This window comes from Branchiostoma belcheri, unplaced genomic scaffold, assembly GCF_001625305.1.
Source record: "Branchiostoma belcheri isolate BF01 breed outbred unplaced genomic scaffold, Haploidv18h27 scaffold137, whole genome shotgun sequence".
Lineage (NCBI taxonomy): Eukaryota > Metazoa > Chordata > Leptocardii > Amphioxiformes > Branchiostomatidae > Branchiostoma > Branchiostoma belcheri.
Window position 1 is genome coordinate 124,802 of NW_017802791.1, and position 12,839 is coordinate 137,640.

Below are 12,839 nucleotides of genomic sequence, written 5' to 3' on the forward strand. Positions count from 1 at the left end.
AGCAGTGCACAGAATACGTTTTGTTTAACCGCCCTGAAATTACATTTGTTTATTTATTTGTTTATTTATTATTTGCACGTATATAAAATACATAATCAAATAATAACAATAAGGGAATATGCAGGGTAGGCCAGAAACCTAGGGCCTACCTCAAACAAAGGTAACTATGATACTTGACAAACATATTTGAATTAAACATCAAAATTTAACAATGAAATAATTGATTAATTAAACAAAATCAAGACACAGAAATAATAACTGATGTGTGTAAACTAGTTTTTACATCGACGAAAAGAAATTAAACAAAGGTCTTATACATGTAATTCAGGTCGCTGTTACAGAAATAAACTGATTAGATAATTAACATAAAAATTAACGATTAAAACAAATGATTGATACATTGGATGTGTCTCATTACACTTATTATTTCCGGCAACGACATAAATACTGTTTATGTTGTGTTTTATATTGAAGTAGAAGCATGAGTGGTTTCTTAGAAGCCATCACCAGTTTCGCGGTAGTTTTGTGGTGATCTAACGGCACAGACTGCCGACGGTGTGTCATGGGGGTTCTAGGTATACATTAGCTATGCGTGACGTCATAGATCACGTCACTGTGCAAGTATCAGCCGATCATTTAAATAATCTAACTAAAGGGAAATAAGGTTAAGGGAAATAATTTTGAAAATAGGTTACATTTGTCTTGTCTTGTTGCGCAAAATGCAACTTGAGATATTAAAGAGGAAACTTTGTTGCGAGCGCAAAACAATCTATTTGTAAACTTTGCACGTGCGGAAGTCTTTAATAGTCTAAATATATCTGATAATAGCGTAATTGCCTTTTATACACGATTTGCATGTGTCAAGAAATGTACAAAACGGCACATTTACTCATGCTTTACGCGCGTGCTTAAAGAATGACTTTTTTTGCAGTACATGTAAGCCTAATTCTAACGGGTTTTTTTACACGATTATTTACTTTTAGACCCTCCCGCCCGTTACTGGCCACGTTCATGCTATTATCCCATGATGCCTTTCAATCTGCTCAATTAGGCGCGCGGCGAGCTTCTCTGTTTTGAGGCTAGGCTGTTGAATTAATGATGCGTGACCGGAGCCGAGTCCGACCGTTCACTGTTTCCTGTGGGTTCATCCCGCTTCCCCGTCCTAGCTCTAGCTAAGTCACGTGGTAAGGACGGACTACTTAAAGCGGATCTCCGTCAGGCCCTCTCATTTTCGTCACAAGCTTTACTCACCGGTCACGGGGTGCAGGTAGTAATTGATACTGAGCATCGTCTTGGGACGGCCGAGCCCGGCTTGGTGCGATGGTAGGATGGTCGGAGTACAGACAGCAACCATCCCACACTACCCAACTCCTTCTGGTCTCTCCCTCACGCTATCCTGACGACTACGATTCCGCCGGTAAGTTTTGCTTGGCTTGTGGTCTACTGCAGTTGTTCTGGTCGCATGTTTTTTTCTTTGTCGCGGTGCCGTGATTGTGTGTCCCTTATCCTGTCGTCTGATTTTCCGACTCGTTTGGTGAGGATTATTGTCGAAAACGTGACCTGCATCCCGGCAGAACCAGAACAGATGGCTTCGCGTTTTGTCTTCTAGCTATTTTCAAAACGACGTCAAACTATACACTAAGCTTTAAACACTGAGTTTTTTTTTCTCTTTCTTATAAATTGTTAATGCCGCTTGGAAATATGGCCCCCACAAGGTGTGGCCTTGTGAGAGATGCAGACTGCGGTTTGGTCCTGTGGTTTTGTGGCACCATAAGTGTCTCTTCAATTATCGTGGCGCAGTAGACGATAATAGTACAATCATCGCCGGTGCGACACCTCAGACAACTAGCTATTTCTTCTCTCCTCCTAGAGATGCTAAACATTGCATTTTCCTCACGACGCGTGGGAATAAGCCGCAAAGGCTGTAATTTGTGCAAAGCTGAATCTTGGAGATAACACAATCGTCAGCAAGTTTCTCCGCACACGCATCAACAAAAGTGGTACAATGAGGGCCCGGCTTCCTCTTCTATTATATACTCCCATTACTGCAGCTCACGAAACAGCTTATCTCCAGTTTGTAACGGGATGGAAGCCATCTAAGCCGGAAGGTATAATTTTCATAACACGGCCCAGATGATGGTCCATCCCTGTGTTTATGTGCAAGTAATTCGTATCATCGCTACCTTCGCGCAAATGTGTTTTTAGGACGCTCAGATGCACGAGAAACGAACCTGGTAATTAAGTGAAGTGCTTGGTAGCTTTCACACTGCGCCCCCTGATGACACAAAACGACCCCTTTCCTTCTGATGGGCTTTCAGAACCACGGAGAAGGTAGCTCGGGCCATTTCCGCAAAAGAAAACTTTTTTTGCATCCGTTATAGTTTTCTTGGTTACCTATAGGATGATTGCGCCGGCTCGGTAACGCTAAATGTGAGGCGACAGAATCCATTTCTAGCTAAACCCGTAACAAATAACAAATGGGCAAAGGATACTACTGGTTCGTTTCCAACAATATATTGCTGTTCAGTCTGCGGAAAATAATGATACGGATCATAATTATTCATATTTATTGTGTTTTTTAGTTATATTTTTTTCATTGTCACGTTAAATATTTACCTAAGTGATGATTTCTTGAATTTAGAAATTGTTGGGGTGAACTCTTACTAATACATATTTACATGTTCCTCTTTAAAATGTGTTTCATTATATAAATTGGATTTGGAGTGGTGTACACTTTTGAGGATAGGTCACCTGATTAATTGCAGAATATATTTTGATTAAGGAATTAAACAATTTTAATCAAATTTTCATTTTGCATAGGAATTTTCTTGAACGACACGTATGCTCTATAATTATAACAACTCCTCTTCTGGGTAACTAAGAACACTTGTACTGTCAACGCCATCACATCATATAGATTCTTTTCTGCCATAGTCTAAGTATTTACCGATTTGCAAATATATTTTCTGTAATCTCATATATTACTCTACTGCACAGATGCAAAATAGGTCTGTATCGCTAATCTGTATGGATTGTAATCTTCAATTTGAAAATCTACCAACTATTATGTTTAAATTATGTTTATATGAGCAAGGATGCAATAGATGTATGTCGAGGACCCAAGACTTAGTTAACATTGTTATTATGATTAGACTTTTGTATGTCAGTAGAAGGTGTTTTTAGTATTCTCTGAGTTACCAATAACATCGGATTTATTTGTATATAGCGATGCGGAAAAAGTAGAATGTTATATCTTCTCTCTATCCTGGCTTCAAAGCCATTAACTACATTTTGCGGCTGCAATTGCAAAATTGATACCGTGCATTTTTCCATGGAAAACACCGCCAAAAATAGTCATCGGTAGACACGAACAGGTACCTATGGGACTTTTTTTTAAATTCCTCTAACCTTGTCTTGGATCCCTAACGCACAGAAGGCTTTACTCTAATGTAGCTACATATTATGTAACAATGGCGGTGTTCTTTAAAAGGCACCCAGTGCAGTTTTTAATGTTCAGAAAGCAGATTTTTCGAAGACAACATTCTAGCCATTAATCTACATACTAAGATGAAACAACACTATCACTATGCATATCGACATTTGTGGAGCAAAAATGCACCAATATTCTGACGACAAACGGTTACTGGAGGGACCTGGATAGATTATAAGGGTACCATCCAGAAAATAAAGGACTAATCTTGGGGCTTGTTTCTGCACTTTCAAATAGCTTAAGTGCGAAATACTGTATGCAGACAGTATGTGTCAATATTATACAGATTGCCTTATTTAGAATATTTCCAGTTTTGACGCGCTGAAATTGCATTGGATGTCTTTAAATGTGCTAATGCTTCACATTAGCACATTTCAATCAGTATTTCATACTTCGGGTACTTAAAACTGGAGAAACAAGCCCGAAGATGAGGCCTTTATTTTATGGGAGGTACCCTAAAAATCAGCCAAGGGCCCTTCCAGTAACCATTTTCCATCAGAATGTTGAGTATTTTTGGTCCATGAGGATCAATATACATTGGGATAGTGTAGTTTCAACTCAGTATGTAGATAATGAACTAGAATATTGACTTTGAAAAATCGGGTTTAAAAGCCCTAAAAATTGCACTGGATGGCTTTAAAATGCGTTTTGACGTTCACCTTCACCTCGGCCCAGCCGTAATGGTGAAAACTGCTGTCCCAGATAAAACCGGTTTGTACCCGTGAACCTCAGGCACACAGGTGTGACTGCAGACCGCGTCACACGGCACCGCGAGGATCGATCTCCGGGGTCAACTGTAACTAAAACACCCGTCTGTTTCCCCTTGCCTATCCGATCGTGGCAACAGGGCTCCGAGACAACATCCTTTTTAATCATTCATGACGAATATCCCAACGGGGCTACAAGGTCGTGAATCCTGCACTAGTGTGAGAACAGGGGGCACGAAGCTTTGCTTAGTAATACAAAAAAAAAATATTGCACTCATTTGTGGTTAAGATGTTGTGGAATTAACATTTTATAATATGACAGTCTCCTTCAGATACATGCATGACATTGATGACCACATGTGCAGTAGGTATAAGAATACGGTGTCTATCACAAAAAAATGCCTCATAGAAGTACTAAAACGTCGTATTACATTCAACTTTCTAGCTTCCATGGCATGCCAAAAACTGGGGGTTTGGGGGGTCTTCGTGGTCTTTGGGAGCTTTTATGTGCTATTTTCTGATTGCATATCGACAACATAGCCGGCCTGGTTGAATTACCCCCGTTTTTTAGAACTGGGCTGATCAGAAAAAAGCCGAAGAACACCAAACCCCAGTTCTATAAGCCTGCTACGGAGGCTACCACTTTCGAGGTTTTCTGAACATTTTCGTGCTGGAAATAGCATGACGTTAATTTCAATTGTCTATGTGGGCCCCTGGGGAATTCCTATTGTGGTTGCCGACAGTCGCAATCATTGATTCTACACGAGAGACGGTTGGCACCAGGAGAGGAAAATGTCGGAATGGTTAATTATACAATACTCTGTGGCACAAAGCCATTGTAGGTACCTTAAGACAACAATAAGAAATATAAAAGCTATAGAATTCCTTACATTGACAGGAAACCGTAGGTAAGAATAACATCATACCTAATGTTGCTTGTACTACCAGAATACATTCAATGATGTATATGCATATTGTTATCAAGAAATGTTGAGCCTTTAAACTGTTTTCTATAGAAATAATTGTATGTACTATCGAAGTACATGTTATAAGGAAGAAGTCGACAGGTCAAAATTTGGTAGGTGCTAGCCTAAGTAATTTAACGACATTATAAACAATCCAACGGATACAAATGTATTAGGGTTTTGTTTAAAATGATACAAACACAACGAATGCAGAAAAATTCATTTGCTATTAATCATTTTCAGGTCTTATCAAGATCTACCTTCCTACCAAATATCAATCCGTCTAAGCCTTCTCGAGTTATTGTGTCTACACACACACACACACACACACACACAAACACACACACACACACACACACACACACACACACATAGTATTATATCCACACACACGCACACACATCCACACATACACACGCACACACATACACACGCGCACACACACACATAGTATTACATACGCACACACACACATACACACGCGCACACACACACACACACACACACACACACACACACACACATAGACACGCACGCACGCACGCGCGCACACACACACGCGAAAGTCACATAAAACGTAACTTCCGGAGATCCTTTGTGAATGTGAAACAAAACTAGGACAGCAACCCAAATAGGGTCCTGAATTTCCCAGTAGGGACTATTTGCAGATCCTTTGACGTCATCTTCGTCATTGGTTGAGGCACAGGTGCAGCGGACTATTACCAATTACGGCCTGGCACCTCCACGGCCGCCATTATAATCTGAGCCTTCGTTAGCCGCTAAACCACATGGCACTACCCCTCCTACCCTCTCTAGTTTGCAAAAAAGCCTTTGGATTTTTCCCAAACCTGTCGCAGCTTTTGACTTGGTTATGTCACCAGCAAGTAGCTATATAGTTGGTAAAATTAAATAGTAAGACCCTGTCCTTTCCTGATTTCACCAACTTCATTTTGCGGCTGCAATTGCAAATTTGATACCGTACATTTTGTTCTTCTAAAACACCGCCTAAATCAAAACACACAACACCAAATTCCTTTTACCTTTTCTTAGTTTCCTAAAGAACAGAAGACTTAGTTTACTCTTATGTTGCTACATATTATGTAACAATTGCTCAGTCACATATCACTACTACTACCACCCTCTCCATTTAGCAAAAATGCTTGAGAATTTACTCAAACCTGTCTTTAGCTTTTGACGTGGTTCTGTTACCAGTGTATTCAGCCTCACACATCTAGTTTGGTAAATGCAATGTGCAGTTTATGTTGGCTGGCACACTCAGTTCCTTGCATTTTTTATCAATACAAATCTGCACATTTTGAAATCACATTTGTATCGTTGAAGAACATCCCAATAGAATAGGCAGTCATGAGTTCTGAAATATTTTGTCATAGATATGTTCGACAGTGTTAGTATGATGACACTTTAACATCAAACATAGTACATATACATGTAACTGGGGTAAATGACTGCCATATACTTTTGGAGGCATTCTCTTCGTATTAGATCTACCAGAAAGTTTCTTGAGGTTGTCCTGTTTATTTTCTCCTGCTTATGTTGCTGCTCTCCTCACAAAAAGACAGAAAATACAAAGTTAAAAATTGAACATCTGTGTGTTCTCTGTAAAATACAACAAATGTTCGTTTTGAATTATGCTATTTCGTAAGTTTAGATGAACAGTGCAGCTGTTCGTTTCAAGCATGATGAACAACCCAACATTTCATCAAAAGCGTATCAGAGAAGTGATTCTCTCAAAATAGTTCGTGTGGGTTCTAAAGCTTTATGAAGATTTAAAACGCTATAAGGGTACACAAAAAGGAAAGTGCTTACCGGCCATGTTTCGTTCAGTCCTCTGACGCTACTAAAATGAAGCCTACCTCACGTAGAAACGTATCTGTGACGTTATCTGTATCGGTATAGCCGGTAAAACCGCCCTTCGGCGTAACACACCAGCTTCGCAGGCACGCGGCGCGGCGGCAGCTGGCTACATTACACCGAACGACTTGTTACAACTTAACATGTAACTCTAATAACTGTTTAATGCTATCTTATGATAATGCCCCTACTGAACTTGGTGATAGCGAGTTCCACTCTGCGATAGTTTTAGGAAAGGATGAATTTTTTGAACACCTCAATCCTTGGTTGATAACTCTTGTACTTGAAGTCGTGACTATTCGTTGTTCTTTTCTGAGCTGGTATTTGATACTTATTAGTTGGTATGTCCACAAGTTAATTAGTCAAATGTGACGTCTAGGACAGTTCTAAAGTGTCCTGCAACTGATGACGCCCCCATCTCGGTTGAGGTTCTAATTTTACTTTTTTTAAATTTCAAACGTCTAAACCTTTCCATGTCTATTAACTATTTCCTCAGTGACGTATCGAGATATGACAGTTAACTGCTGTATCTGTATGGGTTTAGCCGGTATAACTACCCTCCGGCGTAACACAACAGAAATAAATGAAACAGCTTCACAGGCACGCGGCGCGGTGGCAGCTAGCTTTATAACACCGAACGACCATCTAAAAAAATAGCAATGTCTCTTAATGAAAACTATTATACAACTTAAAAAGATCTGACCGGAATGTTTGTCCGAATCTCTCAGCCCTCACTAGCTATAAAGGCTGTAGACATATGTAGGCTATAACTTTCCATGGGTCAGTTTTCGTTGGAAGTCGGTTCCGCCCCCCGTCCCGGTTGAGGAAATGTTTGTGTGCCCTGCAGATGTAGATGGCTTCCTTCACTCTCCTCATCGGTGAAAGTTACGATGAGTCAATTTCTTTTCGAAGAACAGATAAATGCAAGCAACGTTTCTTCTTTTTTTCCATGAAACAAATTTGTCAGCAAGAAACATGATTAGTTGGCCATGTCTTTCTTGTGACGTATGGGTTTCTTACGTCGGTCACACTGCAAGGCACTAGCATAAAAGATTCACAAGAGAGATGCCAAAAGACAGACTTAACATCCATACGGTAAACATATCTGACAAGCTTTCAGTACCTTTAAGAGCTAGACGGAATTCTAATGATTTCATTCAGTTGTTTGTTAGCAGTGTCACAGTATCAAAAGCTTTTCTCGTATAGGTTTGATTACTTTTTGGATATTCAGCCCCGGTCGAATGAGTCTAAATAGCAATGGCCGTTTTCTCGCACTTTAGGACGTAGTCTCTTGTGTTCGCTCTTAATTGTGTTCGGCAGCCCTTAAAGAATCCAGTAAAGTTTGCCTCGGGCGCCTCTTAATAAACATCAACGGCAATTAAGGTAATCCTTCCGTGGGCTGTCTAGTAGATAGGCCGAAAAAAGTACGAGTTAAGGAGACTGAGACAGATTATGTTCTTCTATTTAAATCTGTCTTTATTCAGTTTTTTTAACTTGGTAAAAAGCAAGAAAAGTGACAAAAGTGACAGACAATAGTAAGAAATCGTACCAAAAAATCAATGCTTAAAACCCAAAAACATAAGTTTAACAAACCCAAGTGTTGCCTAAATGCACCATGCATTGTATTTAAAAAATCATATGATGAATTATTATTAGAATAAGTCGTAATTTACCAGAAAAAACGTATTGGGAGTTTCCCTCACTTTCCTTGTGTTTATGTAATTTATATTGTATGTGTGCCAAATTATGTCCATGTTCAAAGGAGATCTTGCTGCTTGTTAACAGATTCAGCTATCAAAGAACAAGTCTAGGTTCTTTTAAGAGGTTCTTCTTTTCTGTCAACAATGTACAATACTCAAATACTGCTACATAACTGTGCAGACATTTCTGTTGGAATCAAATCGTTTTTGTAGTGTCTTAGCTTGATAGATCCTGTCGGTGTTTATGTATGTGTTTCACTAGTTTATTGATGGATTGTTGTATTCAACTTCTGTATGAAAATCCGGGCTTTGCTTGCTTGTATTACGTATTGTCTGGTGGGGACATGAATATAAGTGTAACTTGAGTGTGTCGCCACCACGTCTTGTCATTGTAAGCTTCAATAAAATAGAAAAAAAGTCTATGTTCACTTGTATAGAAATAATCTTACTGTAAGAATAAGATTCTAGAAGTAACCAAGAACTTATATAGAAAGCTATAAAAATATTCTTACTGCAAGAAAAAGTGTGATAAGAAAAAAAATCTTAATTCGTGGACAAAATCTCTTTCTTGAAAATTCTTGTATACAGAAAAATTTGCTTCTAGGAAGAAATATTTTCTGTGTGTAAGAAGAAACAAGAGTACCAGAAATGTCATTTTTGGTAGTGCAGGAGTACCATCCGTAACAGTTCCCCTACTGGAAAACCTACGGTTAATCATCGCTGAGTAAAAGATAGTCCAACCCGTGCGAGCCTTATTCTCTTTGGACATATTGACGTAAAAACATGACGTGCCGCCATGGTGGCCTCATGAATGCCAATCAATTTGATGACGTAGGTGAAAAAGGTCGGTAGATCCTTGAGGGCACCCTTTTCATTTGGGAAAATAAAACATGCGTTCTTTTAAAAGGTCACTGAACAGGCACTGTCAAAACGCGAGGATAAATCTTCTGGGAGTCGTAGAGGCATTTAACCCATTACGTTTTATCGTTTGAGAGAATTTAACTGAAGTAAGCAAAAACTGCCACAGTGGCGGTGCACAAGTTAACTGGTTTGTTTCCTTTACTTTTAAAAAGCTAGCTGGTCACTCACTTATGATTCCTCTCACAAAAGAAAAAAGAATCAAACATGATGTGAGTAAGTACGTTAAATTGCATTACCTCCAAAGGGCAGAAGGGTTCAATTCAATCATTTTCTTCAATTTGGACAAAAAACAATTCTCCATTACAGCTACCGATATACAATCAGATACGAGGAAGGTTCGACACGAAAGACAAGACATATCTCTCCCCTGATGCCCGGAGCGCCGCCTCGGGGAATAGGAGTCAATTGAAAATTTCATCAATCTTTTCTCCTCTGCAGTCCCGCTGGCTATACGATGATGATAATAAAGCCAGAGTTCCATGTCGTGAGTTTGTTTTGAGCGCCTGCTGTGATACACTCTCTTACCTCCCAGAGGCAGTAGAATGAAACTACATAAAGCTACAGACCATGAAGGCATATGGGTAGTTTAGATAACTTCAAGAATACCATAGCTATAACAGCCCAGGTTTTAGTTAAGGACCCTATTACGGTTCTTTTGTCAAATGACTGGGCTCAAATTTACGTCTGTTCTGTGTGATAGCAGGGATGGTCTGCGTACCTTCGGTACTGCTTTGTCAGGTCAAGTCGAAGGCCATTGCCGACCATGCTCGTGACAAATAGTGAACATAGTTTTGTTGCTTGGCATTTCCATCATCGAAATGGTAGTACATAACTGAATGGTGTGTCACATACAGGTTCCTCACAGTAGTTGGGTTTTAAGGAGTGACCCTTTGAGTAGCTAGGTGCTACTGATCCAACATCTTGAGCAAAATTCTCGAAGGTCGCCTTGGGAATGATACCAGTGATACCTGTCTTACTTGGACATCCGGTCTGCGATCCATGTTCAATCATTGTCAAAAGATGACACTGGTCTCTGTAAAACAAACCAAAAAAGTTTAAAATGGATTCTAAAACGTGGTATGTTTAGTCACGTTCTCTTTTTCCTTTTAAGCATGCTTCACTACCTCTAGTTTGTATTTTGCTTCTTTGTTTTTTTTTTCTTTGTTGGTTTGTTTATAACTTGGGTGCATTTGGGTCAAATCATTTCATTTCAAGATTCTTTCCTGTATGTAGATATTATTGTTGATATTGCCGTCAAACATGGTTGTCCTTGGTGGTGTTTTGTACCTTTCACCTTAGAATATGAAATTATGCTGGTTTAATTGTAAGTTCAATAGAAAAAAAGAAGTTAAACAACAGAAACGGGAAATATGCAATCCTAGGCTTCCTGAATTCCCCCATGCCAACCCCTAATTCCTGCTGGCTCTCTAGCTAGATTCTTATCTTTTTGACCTCCTGTCAATCTTCCCTCATGCCAATCACATGCTATCAACCTCTATACTCTATCCAGACAAGCTCAAATCTCAGCCAATCAAAATAATACTTCCGTACTGGGAAGAAAATAACAGAAAGTCATTTCTCTTTTGAATAACCCAAACTATAACAATGTATTATATTTCACTTTGTCATGGTATGATCTAGGTATGATTTACATGTTTACGTAATGAGCTATTCACATTTCTCAAATCAAATGGAGCACATTTCAAGAAACCCTATGTTGTAGACAGTTTTGAATATATGTTCAAATAAAAAAACTCCTATGTAAAATAGGTAAACATATAAACTGATATTTAAAAATCATTAGAAAAAATACCGAATCTTTTATTTATGTCCACTCGACTGTAACACTATATCAAAAACTTATGCCATCCCTTATTGTTTTTGTAATTAGCATGTTTTATTCTATTACTCTTTTTGTATTATGTACAATAAATGTTGCCATTTTGCCATGTACGATTGTCGTGCAATATAGTTCTACTTCCTCCTAAAATACAATCGCAACTTGTATGCAAGGTGCAGGGTTAGGCTTTACTGTACTTACCGCTGCGCTATCGATTGGAAGTTCTATACAATCAAAAAGCACTTTTCTTATAAAGAAAGCATCCTCTATTCCTAAATATTAAGTAGAGCCAATTTTGGCTAAGATCGATATGGTACAACTCTCTACTGCCTTGCACATCTGATGGACAAGCTGCAATTTTGCGTGCTTCTAAACGCAAAATCTTTAATAACTTGATAGGTTCATTCAAACTGCATTACACCCAAAACCCTATGTCAACATTTTATCGAACTGCAGGGAGAACCCCAGTGTTGGGAAGCCGTGCGGAGCTGTTTGCCGGGCTGGTTTTATTCTTGGGGGATGTCATTCTTTAACAAATCGTTGGTCTTATTGATTGTGTAATCGTCGGTCACTGAGTTTAAGACGGGTGGGTATAAAGAACGGTGCCAGATGGGGCCCACTCGCTTCACAAGGAGAAGGGCTGGTATTTCACAGATAACAGATTGCATTTACATCAGCCTGATAAACGTACAAATGGTAAAGTCTGCGACTAAACAATATATGACGAATACGTTGCTTTAAAAAGTCATTAGTCGTATGGACTAGTGTCTATCAAGCTTTTGTGGAGTTAAAAAGTCAGATTTCTTTTATTTTTTTAATGTAGTAAGTTTAACCATCACTATACCATAGCATACTGATATCATACAGGCAAATATACGATGTTGCTGACGTAAAAACAGTTACTTTTGTTGTATCGTATGCTCCTTTTAGCTTTTTCGTGGTGGTACCAAAAATAAAGAGACTCTTTGCCTGGTTTCTTTTGGGGCTATCTCAAGCACTTACATGTATATCCGTATGAAATGGTGGCAAAATGTTTTAAAATTGCAGTTAATATCAATATCAGATAGATTTCTTCATCCAGTATGTATATTTTTTGCCGCCCTGAAAACTTCATGAAACGACATTACGATAATGTGAAGTCAGTGCACGTGCAGGCACACAGGAAAGGTCTTACAGCTTAAAGCCATCGTCTGCAGCATTTGATGGGTTGACCATATTTAACACTCAGGGGCCATTACCAGGCCCTTACCACGAAACTCCCGGTCGTCACTTTAAAAAAGACGCGGCCAGGGATGGACACATGTGCCTCATCGCCATCAGCGCCCTTCAACGCCTTCCCAAGTC

At 39.2% G+C, this 12,839-nt stretch overlaps 1 protein-coding gene across 1 annotated transcript in view; it reads left to right on the forward strand.

The window, feature by feature from the left end:
- Positions 1-1,222: 1,222 nt before the first annotated feature.
- LOC109464370 (synaptic vesicular amine transporter-like) overlaps positions 1,223-12,839 on the forward strand; it is a 49,904-nt gene continuing 38,287 nt past the window's right edge. The window contains exon 1 of the mRNA XM_019761317.1: positions 1,223-1,417. The gene's annotated coding sequence lies outside the window, so the exon portion shown is untranslated. The remainder of the gene's footprint in view (positions 1,418-12,839) is intronic.